Here is a 17,527-nt window from a genome sequence, read left to right as displayed (position 1 = left end):
AAAAACAGCTGCAAACCATTTTAGGAACTGAGCATTCAAGAGAAAAAAGTCTATAATATATGTAAATATTAGGTCAGAGCAAGCTTGTGCAATGTTGAGAACAAGCGTGCATTGTTAAGACATTGTACAGTATATGGGGGAATTTGAATGTAGGGGTCTGTGACATAATCCTGGTCAATGCTGCGTGCCCAACAAAGGGGGGCAGTATAGAGCAGATGCACAATACTGACAGGACATAAAACAGAACCCACCACTTCTTAGAACGACCTCCTCTGGTATTCACAAGTCTGGATAAAGTTAAACCACACAAGTGCTTTTCATTCGCAGCACAGTGAGGCCGCCTTTCATGATATCTTGATCTGGTATTTGCAAGAATATCAAGTTTTGTCATAATCCTTTTTACATGTTGTTTGAATATACATAAGCGGCAGGGGAACGAAAAGATATATGTAAGATTAATGTTCCGTCTCCTTTATACGGGTTGTGTTTGAAATTAGCTGAAAATCTGCAACCATACTGGCAGATTTATGAAAAATGAGTTCCTTATGATAAAGGTTGAGAGACAGTGTAAGTGACAGAGCAGACAAAGATAAATGCCTCACAGCTGCCATCGCCTGGGGCCATTTCTGGGAGAAATGACTGAGAAAGACATGGAAAGCCACTGGTCTGCACTCTCCAAGTGACGCTGTAAATTTTAAACTATTCAAATTAATTGTCTTTGACTTAGCCTCTTGGATTTGTTTGACTTTCTCTGTGCATTCATGAAGTGACATCACTGGACGTCATTGCATTAGGAGAGCTAGTCTACATGTCCAGACATAGATCCACGAGTATCTGAGCATGCTCTGAGAGTGTTTTTACTGGTCTCACAACCAGAGAGTGGTAGATTCTGGACAGCCCTCAGACGTCCACGCAGCCAACATCAACACCAGCCCTCAGCTCTGTGAGGGCTCCTCTTTAAGACGCCCTCACCTCTTGTTCGGTTGCAGTACTGTGAAACATGTTGAACATTTCCTGTGACAGTCATGTTTCCAAAGGCATCAAGACTCTGGGTCCGCAGTTAGTTAAGAGTAGTCAGGGGCTGGTTCTGTGGTGAACATGACCCTGTTTGGCCTTACAGAGAACTCACACAGGCACTCGCACACACAAAAAGAAAGAAATAGAGGGTTTTTCTCCGCTCCAATTCACAGAAGAGACGAATGCTTCAACCAGTCTGTAATTGCATTCTACTTCAGAATAACATCTACAACCTTTTTATGTTGTCGAGGATGTTGAGCAACCCGGCGCGGCCAAACAACGAGGCGGCATTCTTAGAGCATCGAGGGGGGTCTGCAAAAATAAGCATATTCAATCGAGGATGTTGAGCTCCCGATTCAACAGATAAATCAACACACCACGAGCGGAGCCTTTTCACCACTGAGTTTCTCTTAAACAGATGCATCCATTTTGCTTACACAGATCTTCCTGTTTGTTCTCGCCACCACCAAGCCTCTTGGAAGTCAGACCAAGTGTGCCAAATATTTGCAGTTTCCCTTGTGGCTGATACCTAATAGCATGAGAAAAGGAGTTCGGCAGGGGGAAGGAGAGGGCAGTGACCTTGAGAACTTCTGGGTTGAACCCCCACCCCCATCCCCACCCCACCCCTTACTCACCCGCCAGTACTCCGCTGCTCCCTAATCAATTACTGTTGGCAGTCAGGAGACCACCAATGATTAGCAGCAGCAAGGCAGACGTGGTTTGGGGGTTGGAGTGTGGGAGGCTGGGCGGGGGAGTGTGGGGGAAAAGGAGAGGAAAGAGGTCCTACAAACGGCTTTGATCAAAACGCTGCCTCGAGAAAAGTGGAATGCAACAGGACCCCCCTGGTTTAAATGACCCTTGAACAGTTTTATTTATCTATGAAAATGAAAGATTGCATCCTTTTGCGTTTCGTCTCTCAGACTGTTGCACGTGAGCAGACAGCTGTAGATGCCAAATATTGTTTACACTCGCACATGCACAGTAAAAACCATCCGAGACTGACAGGCTCAAAGACAACAACACAGAAACCCAGCACATAAACACAAACCTTTTTGTTGTGCAGGTCTTTGAAGCAGGAAGGGAAATAACTTACAGGCTCTTTTTTTTTTATGAGAATCTGTGCTGTTCCCACGCCCAGTGTGGCAAGAAAGCTCAACAAAATCATTTGTCTTAGATTGGCTGATTGGCTGGCTGGAATTCGGGTATGTCTTTAACTGTGATGGAAGTTTAATTTGATGAGAGGAACTCTCCCACCACACCCACCCACAATTGCCCTCCTCTCTATTTTCTTCTTTTTCTCTACATCTCTGATTCTTCCTTCTCTCACCTTTAGGTTTATAGGTTTATCTTTTTTATAGAGTGAGAGTGAGGCTGACAGAGAAAAGAGGCCCACACTCCTGCAGACGTCAGAAATGTTTGTGTCAGTAATTCTCCCCTCTTGTTTTATGGTCGGGGGCAAGACGGCAAGAGACAGTTAGTGTGTTTGGTGGGAGAGATTGAGAGAGATATACACAAGGAGAAAGATTAAATAAAGAAAGATAAAAGAGGAAGACAGAATAAAAGACAGAAGATATGAGCCAGAGAAACAGGGAAACAGCTTTTGACTCCATACTATACAGCAAATACAGCAGAAACCTGCTTTACAAGACGTGGCTTCCTCCAGGGCTCTCCGTGGCTAGCTCTTTATCCAACTCTCCCAGCACACAATTAATGGCATTATGAGCACCACTGGAAAACTTCAGCTACACAGTTGTGTCTACAATTTTCCCATGGGAACACCATTTTGTGTAGATGCCAGGCACTCTGATACGGTTATCTCTTTTCACTGATGTTCTCCTTCGGGACTTGCACTGTTGAGATAGCTTTGAGGAAATAAAGTAAAATCAAATTAGGTTTTATCTGTAATTTCAGAGCCATCAAGGATTATCATGATACATCACTGAGCAATGCAGGCTGGACTCTAACTCGGGCAGTTTTGGAATTTAGTCTGTGGTATTGTTTGCTGTGCTGGGTTTGTCTTTGTCATGAGATGTTTTTCACAGCCAGACAAGTATGGTCACTGTGATGTCCGCAGCCAGAGCATCTGAGCCTCATCAGCCAGGCATTTCAAAGCTGCTGTCATGGGTATTTAGAAAGGGGCAGACGAAGGACAAAGGCCCACTATTGGCAACTTGTCCATTTTGTAGCCCCTTTGAGGTTTCCTAACGATGCCTGTGCCCTCATAGAAATCACTGCAAATTAATTTTAACACTCAGTGAAAAGACAGATTAGTGCCGAGAGGATGGCACAAAGGGTGTTAAATATGGCGAGCAGCATGCTGGACCACAGGCCAGGCCTGGGACACATTACCCACAGCTGCCAACATTGACCTATTTTCACCAAACCAGCTTAAAGATTTTTAGCATCCTCTATTGTGCAAAGACCCTGCAAAGCACACCATTGAAGTCTTATCTGCAAGACCCCCTTTGGGCACGGTGCCCTTTGATGCCTCTCATAAAGGCAGTGATTGGGTTTTAATTAAGTGTGGCAGGTGATTAGATGGTCCTTATTGATCTGAAGGACTAGGGGCAGATGTTGCAAGAGACAACTAGAGGAAATAGCTCTATAAAGACTACAAACAAGGGCCCAAACTATTGTGGTGGAGGCTTCAGTGACAGACATGACCCTCACTCTTAAACCAAGAGAGAAAAGTGATTTCAGATTCAATTATCTTCTTTGCTGGAGGAACTAGTGAGCAGATGGTAACAATAGTCTCGGGCCTCAGCACGATCAGCACTGTTCACGGACATCTTTTCTTTGGGACAAATTTACCGTGACTTCATGAGGTTTTCATTGAAGTGTTAGCACTAGGAGGTGAAGCTTGCCAACAGGTCAATGGCATTAGAGACATGACAGAGGTCCCAAGCACCAGATATATTTATGTAAACTCCTTTTGACACCATACCTCTTTCACAAAAAAACTTTTGCTTTGTTTGCTTGCATTTTGTCAGTTCAATTCTTGGGGGGGAGATTGATTTTTTTTTTGTACAGAAAAGGTGCCTAATGTCCTTTAACTTCCTTTTTCATACGCATATTATTTTATGTAAGACAGCATGTACGTCAGTCGGGAAAAATGATCTTCTCTCGTGTCATAAATCATGAGCTGAAAGAATGTAAATACAGCCCAACCAGTTACAAGTCACACAGCTTTGTGATTGTTTTTGATTGGGTCATGAGATTACTAATTTGTAGTTTATGCAGTTCATGGGAGAAATTTATGAAGACAAAGATTTGGAGGAAAGTCTGAGTTTGTCTGCTGGCTGCCATCATGGGAGCAGAGTGAGAATCATATTTGAATGACTACCAAGTTTTTTTTAACACAAATAAATTACCACCATTTAAGGGTACATAAATCTGATCTTTTGGAAGGGCAGTGACCCTTTGGAGGGAGCACTGGCTGAGCTTTTGATCAGATTCATACCATGGCTGAATGAGAAGGGAATGTGTTTACTTTTTGGAAATAGCCATGGATAAAACAAATGGGACCTGGGAATTATCGACGAAGAAGTAAAGAAAGATTCAGAGGGTTCAAAACAAACAAGTCGTCTAAAAGACTTTAGAATTAGTTACACAGCTTTTTAAATAAGCTATTATGTTGTGTTTACCCATTCTGTAACACTGTAGCTGTCTTTAACATGAAAACTTCAATTAATATACAGTGGCTTAAATATAAACAGTAGCCCTTGCAATAGTCTTTGCAGCTTATTGTGGATTATCATTCAATATTTGGCAATGTATCTGCCCCACCATATGTCCATAGATTGGTGGTGAGAGGTTTGAGATGTAAGGGCTACCTAAGGAAAAGCCTAAAGTACTTGCTGGGTTCTGCTCTGTGCCTGCAGTTATTGGCAGTTGCCGTAATGGAGAGGGCTTTGTATCTGTGGGAAAAACTGTGGTTTTGAAGATATAATTAAATATGATTTAATATTTGTGTTATGCAGGTAAGTTTTGTAAATATAAAGAACACTGTTAAAATGTGTGTGCGTGTGGAACACAACAGTGTAAGAAAGGAGTGATTACAGTTGAAATGAGGAGTGGAGTATGGCTGATTTCTCTTTGTCACTGTTTAGTTCACATGTAAGGGCAATCAGACAAGATCTAAAAATAAATTCACCATGTCATGAAAGACGTTTGAGCCTGTTTATCCACCTCACTGTACCAACTTAGTCTGGTTGGTGATATATGCTACAAACAATAAATACAGTGTGTGCTGTGACATATGATGTGCTTTTCTTCTTTCTGAAACACTAATAGATTCAAATTATTTAAAAATGACCAAAATATTTATTTGATTTGTGAAGTTGTTGATTTGATCTGGTGACTATGGTACTGCTTTTAAAGTGTAGCCTAGTCTTTTAAATCCAACAGATGAAAAATGTACCTTTTTGTTGCAGTGTGTGCATGTTTGCATGGTTATTTGCATATGTCTCGGGGGGAGGGAAGCCCATTCATAACGTACAAAAACCCGAAATACTGGACAAAATCTGTGTCTGAAAGGACACACACAAATGTCTCCCTCTCTCCTCCCTCCATCTCTCACTGAAAACTATTTATGAAGGTCTGGCAATGCCTATGCAGGATGGCACAAAGGCCCCCTTTGAGAGCATAATATCACTAGTAATCAACACCTAGAGTGGCTTCAACAAAACCTGGAAACACAATGATATCAAATGTACTGTACCCTCATTGATCACCTGTGGCATTAGTCAGTGTTCATGCAGATCGCCAACATTTGAGGATTCAAAGCAATGATCCTTTAATTTCAAGGCAATAATCCTTTAATTTCAAGGCAATGATCCTTTAATTTCAAGGCAATGATCCTTTAATTTCACAGAATGAAGTGTTGACAGAAACCTGAGTCTTCTCAGCAGCTAAATTAGAGAAAGCCAGCGCAATAGTTGCTCATTTCCTGAGCTGAAAAGACTTGTGAAATGACCACAAGCTTATTCATCCTCTTACTATCATCAGAATTTGAATGACTCAAAGTGGAACTTGTAATGTCCTTTTTTGTAGAAATGACACTCGTGTCCCTCTGCACAGGAAATTACTGTCCCCACAAACACATTGTCCAATTTAAAAATACCATTAACTCATCGGGTTTATCTTTTGTGTTAGCAACCATGTAAATCATACCACAAGATACAATACACACTAAATCTTCCATCGCCATCTGAAAAAAGTGTTCCTAAAGTGTTAGAGTGGAGCATCCAGGCCAGTGATCAACTGGGGACACACTGATCATTTGTTTAACCTAATTTAGTTTAGTCTAATTTAAATAATGCATTGACCAGTATCCTAAAACCTTGGTATAATCCTTTAAACAACATGCTTGTGGTGTGACATCACTTACATATAATTTCCTCTGTGCTGCTGGGGTGTGAGTGAGGAGTATTTGTGTTCTTTTCCTCCTGTACCGAGGGCCCTCTCAGGAGGCCATTAATGCCAAATGTCTAGTCACGCTAGGCAGCAGTAGGCTGTTTTAGTGCTCAGGTTGCTGAAGGTTGCTGTTGCTCTCTCACCTTGACCCCATTGAAACAGGAGAGCTTCAATGCTTTCTTCCCCCATTTCTTCAAATAGCAACATCAGGGTGTTTTTTTACACCAGCGGAGTATGGTCAAAGCAGCTGGAACTTGAATACCTTTAAGAAAGCAACAGTTTTGGTGTATTCAATGTAACTGTTAATCACAGTATATAAGCTTTTGTATCATTTTCCATTATTTGTTGTTCTTTCCTTTTTTATCCTATGCCTCCTCTCTCTGTTTTCCCTCGATGTTATTGAGAGCAATATGGGGTTAAGCCTTTTGCTCGGTGCAGCCGTCTTATATTCCACTGTTTGTTGTATCAGCGATATACTAAAGGGTCATTAGGACCTACTAGGAGCATGTGCTCATTGCCACCCACACATTTTTGCATCACAACTGGAAAAAAAGCTCATATACTGTCATTGTATCCTCACAACAAAAATCTTATGAACAAATAATATTTGTTTTGTTTTACTAATTTGAGTATCCATTAAAATAAATCTAAATATATTGATATGAACATGAATATAACATTAACTAATATGAACATTCATTTGTGTACAATATATGTACATCTGTGATTCAGATGTACATTTACATGAAGTTTTATTTAGTCTTACTATAAATACCATTATGCTGTACAGTAACAACCATTTTGCAACATAACCGAGTGCACGGCCTTTATAGAAATGCTGGTCTCAGCGCTGTGAAACGGGGTGTTGACAGTCAGGTCCAGCCTTTCCCTAAGGCCGTCTCTTCGCATCTGTTAAAGCACAGGAAACCAACCTCGCTACAGCTTCAGCAAATCACAGCCTGTTGCAGCTCCCTGTTAGACGGCAGCTCGGGCTGAGGGTTGAAAGAAGGGAACTGGCCCATATTGTCAGTTTGATTAGGACTTGTACTCTTTCACAAAACCACATCCCCAGCAGCCCCCTCGCCTCATCCCCGGCCTGGATGGAATGCAGGGGAATCTGGTGGCAGACAGGAAGTCCTTATTGTACTGGTACAGAGATCCCGGAGCCAGACAGCATACGGGAGCGATGTCATCCCTGGCCGGGCCAGGCATATCTTTGTGCTTGCTCACCGCGTAACAAAGACGTAAATAAACACTGTTACCCCCACTGGTCTTCAACTGTCATTTCAATTAGGCAGAGTAGTGATCGAAAGCCACGGCCTGTGTTTTTCCCAGCCATGCTGTTACCTCTGACCCCTGCGGCTCGTGCCTGAGGTGATTTTCTTTATTAGTCCACAGGGTCAGTATTTAGCCCCATAGCCATCAGTAGCTGGCTTAAATCTGCAGAGTCAACACTCTGCCTTCCTGGCTGTTAGCTGCATTAGCACACTGAAGCCCCAGAGCCCTTCCACTCCCACTCCCCAAACATCCTCCCTAAGGCCAGATAACATCTCTGTCCCGTCCATTCATGAGCCAGCCAAAAGCCCGTGTTCTGAAGCCGGGAAAGGCTTTCTAGGAAGTCTATTCAATTTAAATATGTGACCCCAGCATACAGTTTCATGTATAGTAACAAGTTTATAGTTGTGAAACCATTAGTGATAAAAACAACAACCTTGACAGCTTGTGATGAACTCAACGGCTGTTTCAACTGGTCTTGGCTGCCTTTGGTTACTGATTGATTTCTTTGCCTTGAATTGTTTTTTGACATCTAAACACAGTCTAAGGATAAACAAAAAGTTATTAATAGACAAGGGCAAAAGTGTACCTGAAGGCCATAATTTATCACATGTTCTGTGTTCTGCTTAAATAAATATATGTAGGTGCCCTGACACAAGCCCTGTAATATCGGAGGCCTTTTACTTTTTTTTCAAAACCCTCGGTTACAACCAGAAGTGAAGCGAAAAAGTTTACTTAGCTATGACCCAATGATACGTTTTCCAAGAAGTCAAGCCTTTGGACTGAAACAGTAAATGTTTTGTTACTGACAATAAATCATGACATTGTTTAATTAGCATCCTCAAATTCTCATTCATTGTGGTGCGCCTCTGAGTTGTTTTCCCCTTTGGCCTTTCCTTGCATATTTCCCAAGATATTCCACCCATCAGTTTTGCCACAGAGAGAGATAGAGGCAAATGGTAATTACACAGGAGGGAAATCTGGTGAAGAAATAAATGGGCCATTGTGATAATCCTCTGAGAGGGATTTACTGTCCCTATCAGATAAAGAAACAGCCATTTGCTTATCTGGCTTTTTCCGATTACACACATTTTTTTTTACTGTCTAACAAAACAGTAATTACGACTCTTGTTGCAGACACTATAAAACTCAAAATCCATCATTTAAACTAGTCCAGCTTCCCTAAACCATCTTCTATTCTTGCAGAAACAATGATGCTATACCGTTCCTCCCACTCTGCTCTAACCCTGGGCTACCTAAACCTAATCTCACAGGGCATCTTGGCTATACAAAACCCTGTCAACCTGAGTAAGATGATGCCTTGTTGGTGGTGGTCTCTAAAGACCAGCAGGGACAATGGATCAAATACAAACGGCGAGGCTTTGAACTATTGTTGTTACTCTCTTTTCCCTCTATTGCTCATGCCCACCATGACCTTCCTCTGCTCCTCCTTTGCTCCTGATATCAGGCTTTGCTATCCGACCGAGTGAAAGTGCCTCATTTTAGAGGAGGAGAGAATTTCTGATTTGCCTATCTCATCTGCCTATGACCCAGATAATAGTGTCTATTCAATGAATACATGTAGCTTCAACAGCCTTCGTACTGGCTCACTATTGTTTTTAATCTGATAAAACTCTACTTGGAATTCCCCTACATCTGACTGTCGTAAAACAAATGCAGTTTGGAAACCATGGGTGGGTAGGTAGATCATATTCACTTCAGGGGAAGAGGCAGGATTTGAGAATAACAGATGACATGATACAGGCTTACATGTAATCCAAATTATTATCAATTACAATGTAAAGAAAATCCTATACATTTATCTTTTTCTGCATACATGCCTTTTGTAGTTCAGTTGTCTTTTCTCCTTCCTTCTCATCACCCATTAAGCATGAGCCATGAAACATGAGACAGTTAGTCATCCACACACAGCTTAAATACAAGTGTACTCAGGAGAAAATCTTGGCAAATATAATTGCAATATTTAACAATAACTGCATGGTCACAAAAAAAAGGCATACAAATTTCATTATGCATTTTCAGAAGTAAGACATGCACTGACAGCTGTTGAAATGAAAAGCAACTTGGATAAGCGGGAGCTTGTTTGTGTGTAGATATTGCAGAGTTCTGCCAGCTTTCATGAATAACACAATAAAACAGTCAGACAAACGCTACAGAAGTCTTTCAAGTTTCCAAATGTTTGAAAAATGGGACGTTCTTTCGCAAGAGGAATCCAGAGGAATCTGATCCTCGGATATCAATCTCTGTCTGCGTGATAAAGACACTGATGACAGAGGAGTTGATCACTAGCCGAGGGTGGGGTCCATGCATATTTGTCTGCAGTTCTACAGTAAATGCTGCTGTCTCCACCCAAACTCAAACCACTCCACAGACTTGTCTCTCTTCCCGAGCTGTCTGCAGACATCAAGTCTAACATATTGTACAGACTGCGTTTACCTTCATTCCATCAACCATTTCCACAAGACAGGACCACGAGGAGCCTCGGCTAATGAGAAAACAACATGTATGTAATCAGCTAGAGAGAACGGGGGGAATTCTGCAAACCTCAGTAAAGCTATCGCTGGCAGAGGCTGCTTATGATACAGACTTGTCCGTTTCTGCCAGCTGGCACAGGCGCCCTGGCAAAACCATGCCTGGTGGGTAATGGATCATAAAGGTTTGCTGGGAGCCGCTTCACAGCTCGAGTTGATTTAGCAATGTAACACAAACCCATTAGTGTGTTGAGTTTCTGTGTAAGCAAGCATGGCATTCAAACTTCATGCACCATGCAGGCTCCATGCAGCAAAACACAGACTTATAGCCCTCGTAAATCATCAGGTCTGGGCAACTCTCACAAAAGGCAGTTACACATTTCATCAAAAGAAATGATACAGCTTATCACATAATCACTGTAAAATTATTGGCATGCCCAAGGCAATTATTTTCAACTGCTTCATGTTAAACTGTAGGAGCAATTTCCTAACAATTCTGTCCACAAAAACGATCCATTAAACTCAAAATTATGCAAGTTTTTGTAACTTATTATAAGGAGAAGTGTTTTGCCTTCACCCCTCTTTAGAAAGCTGGCTTCGTTGTTTAGCCTCCGGTTCTACAAGCACTCGACATTGAGTCATTATGAATCTTAAGGCTGGATTACAGCGTAATTACAACATGAATTTGTAATTAAAATGTGAAAAAGAAGGATCACTCTTACCTTAACACAAGAGGGCCCATCCAGGAGCACTAGAAAATAATTATTCCACAAGTGTACGGTTAAACTGAAGTCATTATTTGACGCTCACTTTCTCTGTTTGAAGATAAGTGACACTGTATAGTGCATTGGTGTGAGGACAAGCCTGGCTGGCTGACAGAAAGGGATTAAACAGTATTAAGAGTGTCCAGATGCAAGGCCACATGCACATTCATTCAAACTAATACTTCGACATACTGATACACTGTGCTAGAGGATAAACAGTGATCAAAACCATTTCCATCATCTCAACACCATCCTCCTACTGTATCATATCAAGTGTTTGCACATTGGAGCTTCACAAGCCAAAGTGTGTAAATAAAGGGAGTTAGTTAGATGCTTGCAGTGTGATTCTGTTTTTACACATGCGCCTTGTTTTGTTTCATTGTCTTTAGCTCTGTTGTTTAAAGCTGATTATAGTGGACCAGATGGACCCCAGTGCCCACGCCTAGTCCGTCTGTGCTACAGCTCCTCCCCCTCAGTGAAAGATACACATCTGTATGACAAAGAGACACAAACTGGGTCACCCAACTGTGTCTATATTCAAAGATAGATTCAATTTTGTTAGTACACTGTAGTATTTGTATTATTTTGATCAATGCTGTGGCATTATTAGAATCAATTCAGAACTATAAACAGGGACAAACACAGGATGATTTAAGTTTCCTCTATGTGCTGTTTAAATGTCAGATTTTCTATATAATGTCTATTTCCTCTGAGGTCATTACAGAAAGGCAGAGTTTATGAACCTGTAGTAACAAAGGCCAGAAATTCCCTAGCTGCAGCTCTGGGGCAGGCCCTGCTCCCTGGACGGCCTCCCCTGGAAGTCTCCTGTGACCCCTCAGACTTTCCATAAATCTGTTGAGTGATTGCGGTGGTCAATTAACACTGTGAATTGCTCCCGGTGGAGAGAACGGTCACATCCGTAACAGCAAGAAACCAAAGCCGTGGGTTCACTCTGAGTTCTGCTATAATAATACGGTGGACCTGGTACAATGAAAAATGGGTTGAGGGCCCAAAACTATAATAGCAGCTATTGTGCTGGTGGTCACACAGTCACTCAAGTGCAATATTCAGGAAGGCCATTTCATTACATCCAATAGAACCTCAATCATGTGTAAAATTTGCAGATTGAATGGGCTTGCTATCATATCAATCATCAGTGGCTACAGTGAAGGCTAATGGAGGCCCTTTCTTCCTGCTCACTCTTTGTGTTTTTCGTTCCCATTCACAGTATCAGAATTTGGCTTAATTTAGTCTTTTTTTAATCAAGACAGGCCATTCAGAGATTATCGTTGTGCCGAACAGGGTGTTCACACCAAAATGTTTCCTCAAGATTGGGACAAAATAGAATTCGTGTTTCTAAAGGAAATGAATCAGTCAAAGCACACAGTGTAGTTGATGTAGCAAACGATCTGTTTCAAGTTCTAAGTTTGGACAACAATGGTCGGACCTGCTAAACATAGAAAAAGCAAAAATTAAAAAAAACAAACAAGTTTTTAGTTATTTGAGAGAATGAAGAACTAAAAAACAATTTTCAAAAAAATGTGGAACAAAGTTTTTTTTTAATTTAACCACAAAACGTCCTGTAAAAAATGAAGAGAGGAAGTGCTACTTAGATTTGAGACTGATGTAACTCAATTGCACAATGGTTGGCTTTTTTACTTAATGTCTACCAAGAAAAAAGTATACAGTTCATGTTTTAATTTGCATTTATGTTACCATTGAAATGCTCACATCTGTGATTGAAGCTTGTGATGATGGTATTCACTTGTTCATATGTGTGATTGTTCGACCCCGAGGGAGATTGGTGTGTGGTTGATACATGTTGGTCTTGTTTTCTAGCCAAGTTAGCGGCATGCCACTAGTGATGGCAATATAAGTTAGTTGCTGAGTCAGTCCACCACTTTGGTCCAAACTAAAATATCTCAGCAACTCTTGTAAGAATTGCCATGAAATCTTGTACACACATTTGTGGTACCAAGAGGATGAAGCCTACTGACATTGGTAATCCCTGGACTTTTCCTCTAGTGCCACCAGCATGGTCAGAATTTTCACTTATCCTCTAAAATATCTCAACAACTATTGGATGGATTGCTATGAAATTAGCTACAGACACTCATGTCCCCCTCAGGAAGACTTTTCATCTATCTTCATCACCAGGTCAAAATTTCAAAATCACTTTGTCCACTATTTTGGTTTTTGACCAAATGCCTGCAAAACTAACAACATTCCAATCAGCCTCAACTGCTCTTTGTGTTTACTGCTAATTTACAAATAATAGCATGCTAACTCACTAAATTAAAAATGTGAACATGGTAAACATCTCTACTAATCATCAGCAGGTTAACATTGCTATTGTGAGCATATTAGCATGTTGATGTTAGCATTTAGCTCATGGCCTCACAAAGAAACTAGCGTGGCTCGTCTTGGTCTTATTATCATGTAGCTGTGATAATAATACACTGTAAATTATTGTCTTTTAATGAAGTAGGGTATTTTAATGAAGTAGGGTGCCTTGACATTTTTCTGGTAAGCAGTGCAAAACGTACATGCCCCATGCCCCTCCTTTCTTTAATGGGCATCAGGCATGAATGGTACCACTTACATGAGGAAGTCTACAGTAGAACATCAGAGGATGTTGACGTTTGAGATTCACTCCACAGCTGCAGGATGCCAAAAGGGAAGTGATGCAGTCGGAAATAATCGCAATGATGCTTCACAAAGACTGTTGAAAAAAAGCACCAGAATACAGTATCTCATCATCACTGAGAGATTAACTTTTAATTGTGTGGATCAGTTTTTAAAAATAGTTGTTTGCCGCTCATTGTCATCCTGCCAGTTCAGGTGTAAATTAGAAGAGTTACAGTTGGAGTTTGTTTGTGTATCACAATTATGAAACATTGCGTGCATCCCAAAATCCCATATACACTACAATTACAAGTTAAATGACTGTTGTTACCCTCAAGACATCTTGAGGGGACAAAAGTTTTATATGAAACTAATAAGCAACCTCATTTTTAATAAAATGCACAGCTTGTTTCTCGACTCTGAATGTTCATTACCCGGGAATGACATCATCTGTGGTGACACTTTTGGGTGTGTGTTGACAGTTGAACACATTTTCTTTGTTTACAGATGTTGTGACTTGGAGTGTGGAAAATAGGTGGTCAGTACCCCCACAAACCCATTAATTTGCACTTTGTCGGTCTTGTTTTTTATAATGCTGTGAACAATTATGTATACAAGGAACATCCCATAAAAGACACTAATATAAACATTTTATGACTGCAGACAATCTTTTCTCCAGCACAAAGACATTATAGGATGTAAACGCATGACTTCATCAACTATATTTTATCTCTGGAGTTAAAATATACACCCTGCAAGGTGCTTGGCAGGAAATCAATAACAGACACTTGCTTTGTCCCAACATGTAGCTCTGCGTTTTCTGGCAGTCGTGTCTAGGCCGGTCCAAGTCAAGTCCAGCTTTGCATAACCCAAATGTGGCTTTTGGTCCCTTGTAAAATGTTTTTATGTCTAGACTTCTCACCAAAATAGACACACTGAGAGGATTTAGCTGTGTGTCAACTCTGCCCTACCCACAGGATCAGCGTACTTTCTCATGAGTGAAAAAAAAGGTCTCTTCCGTTCTGTTATTTAACTTCACAGTCCACTAGACCCGTCAGCTGGAATAGGAATGTTGATATAGCAATAAGAATGGGCGAGATAACAGTGATATCTGATCTAGATTTGAAAACTTGCATGGAACACTGAACTGAGATATTAATGGATGCAAATAGATTGTTGTTGTTTTAAATTGAAACATTTAAGCAAAGAAAAAGCGACATTTTTCTTGCATAATTAAAGTCAAATGGTATGTCACCACAAAATTTTGAAATAAACATGTGGTGACTTTCAGATGACTTTGTAATTTTTACACACACACACACACACACACACACACACACACACACACGAAAAAACTAACTCCCTAAATTGTTAGGGAACAGTAGTTTGAAACTGAACAACTAATTTCATAAACAAGTGAAAGAAGCAAACTGAAGTGAGCGTTCTCCTTTGCTTCTCCTGGTGATGAAAAGCAGGGAGTGCGTGCATTTGAAAAACTGCCCAAAATCTATTATTTTATTGGTCCTTCAACAGTCTATTTCTTTTAACTGCTGACACATTGTTTGCCCAAAATGCCTCTGGCTTTTGTTTTTCACTCAAACTTTGGAAAAAATATCAAACATTCTAAATGGGTGTACAATTTACATTTCCAGTCGACTGTTCCTTGCTAAATTTTATTTGAAAGGTGCTTGCCCAGGCAGCTTACATGAGTCAGGGTTCAGGAATCCCCTCACTCATCGCTAATGCACAGCGACAAACAGGGAGGATGGATCGGGATCTCCAAACATTCTCCACAGGCTTCATAGAGCAATCAATTTATCACAGGCCTGGTAAAGCAGTGCCAAGGCTTTTAACTGCAACACAAGACGCGGTCTGTGCTGCTCGCAAGGGGAGAGCATGAAGATTGATGGCCAGATGAAGCTCTATTATGACTAACCCCAATTGGTGGTTTTCAGACGGTGCCGCCGGGCCACTTAAGGAGTGCCAGTGGTGCTGGGGGAGCAGCGTGACCCTGCCAGTACGAGTGACAGGGAAGACTTGTGAGTGGCATATCGACTCGCATACTGTGGATGTTTTGTGGAGTCTGAATTATCTGATCTGTATTGTGTTGATCTGCAGTCAACAGACAGTGGCCCAGCTCTGGCAGTGATCCACGCTAACAAATACCAGCTTTAACTGTGGAGAGCAGATAGTCTCCAGTCTTATTCTGAGTAATGTCTGCCTCTCATTCATTGGGGCGGCGCATGAAAAGTTTTCAGACACCAGGGCTGTGCCAGAGGTGACATCACACCATATTTTCTCCTCCTATGAGGGAGACTGCAGCAGGATGTTGAAGGAGGGTGACATGACAAAACCACCTCTGCTTACGAACATGTACGTGTCACTGCCCTTTTTATGTGTGTGGTGTGAGAGTGTGTGTGTGTGCGTGCCGTTACTTGTGCCAGATTATAAGTGTTTATGATCATGTGTGTTCGCCGTTTGATGATGGTGCAGGTCTGTAAAGACATTTTCCTCTGTAGTGAAGTTAAATGGGGTAGGGGTGAATTGCTTGAATAAAAAAGAGATTTATTGGACCACTGAGGCATTATTCTATTTTCTCTGAACTCTTTTAAAGAGGTAGAATAACTCATATTTCTGAGATCTATGTCCAAGAAAGAGCCATGGACGGTTAGGGTTATGCCTGATGTGCTTGCAAATTACATACATTCAATATTAGTGGATAAAATTCGCCCCCCTTTTAAGATAATATCCTTCACCCCCTGTCTTTGGGATGCTCAATTAATCTTGTTGAAACTGAAGAATGCACTGGTCTCGGCCATTAAAGAATACTATTATATCCTTATCGTTTTTTAAGGCCTTTGTAGACCACATGTTTTCTTAACTCAGTATTGGCAGGGATTTTGATTACACACTTTTATGTTCCATCCATTGTAAGCTTACTTTTGCCTGAGCCACTCCACAGTCTAATTTATATTTCAGCGCTGACTGCAGATAAAGACAAGGGTCTTTTTGTCTGTGACAGATGGAATGTAACTAGGAATTAACCGAGCTTCAAATGGCCTAATACAGCTAAATAATTACCCACGATGATTGCAGTTTGTTTAAGCACTAGATAGAGAGCGCTTCAGAGGTCTCATGTTACAAAACACTGTTTTGCATCACGTGTTCTTGTTCAGATCATCACTTCGGCTAGACTTGTGGTAGTCCCTGTGGCTGATATATGGAAACATAAAACAGGCATCACACCTACAACTTCCCCCTGCGCAATCAGGGCTCGTCTCTGTGGTCGTCACGGTGGTTGACTTTCAAGTTCATTGTTTTAAATTCCCCTCCTCACTGCACATCATTTAGTTATTAGAGGGAGAAACACAGAGGGAGGGAGAGAGTGATGTAGGAAGAGAGACTGTGGGGAAGGAGGAGAGGTTTTTTTTTTCCCTCTCAACTTAGCCTCTCTCCCTTGCTTTTCTGCCGCATTCTCCTGTCCTCACTCTGCAGTCTTCTAACAGAAGAGGGCTTCAAGGAGAGGCTGGTCGAAGTCAGACAGGGATGGGCCTGAAAGAGGCGTATTGTGAGGTCACATTCTTCCCAAACGCAAGCAGGAGCCAAGTCAGTAGCTGGCGGAATTACCCCCATGAATCATGCCCATTGTGATGCCTACCCAGGATGAGAACATGGAAAGGAATTAGGTATGGCAGAGTCTTATCAGCTTCCCATTCGGAACCGGCCGGCAGCTCAGCGCAAGCAACCCGGACAGCCCTTCCATCCCATCCTCGCTCATGTAGAGTGTCCATGAATGTGGAATTCCTCCACTGCCATGTGTTGTTACTTAAGGGTGTGCTGCAGCCAAGTTACTGCGCACTTTTCCATCCACGCCCGTCCTCCTGTCTGTGCACTTCCTTCCCTCCCATTTACCCAGAGATCTTTGTGGTAGGTCCTGGA

The 17,527-nt window shown here is 41.5% G+C and overlaps 1 long non-coding RNA gene across 4 annotated transcripts in view; it reads left to right on the top strand.

Moving 5' to 3' along the window:
* The window catches only part of LOC137196827 (uncharacterized), a 170,027-nt gene that overhangs the window by 111,911 nt on the left and 40,589 nt on the right, over window positions 1–17,527 (top strand). The window contains exons 7-8 of one of the 4 annotated variants that reach the window (XR_010931330.1): window positions 15,544–15,627; window positions 15,707–16,104. The exons of 2 other annotated variants lie outside the window; for them this stretch is intronic. This is a non-coding gene — a long non-coding RNA (uncharacterized lncRNA). Of the gene's footprint in view, window positions 1–15,543; window positions 16,107–17,527 lie in introns of those variants that run through there. One more of the 4 variants, XR_010931329.1, reaches the window with a different exon arrangement.

Source organism: Thunnus thynnus, chromosome 14 (assembly GCF_963924715.1).
Source record: "Thunnus thynnus chromosome 14, fThuThy2.1, whole genome shotgun sequence".
Taxonomy (NCBI): domain Eukaryota; kingdom Metazoa; phylum Chordata; class Actinopteri; order Scombriformes; family Scombridae; genus Thunnus; species Thunnus thynnus.
This window is presented reverse-complemented; position numbering and strand designations above follow the sequence as displayed.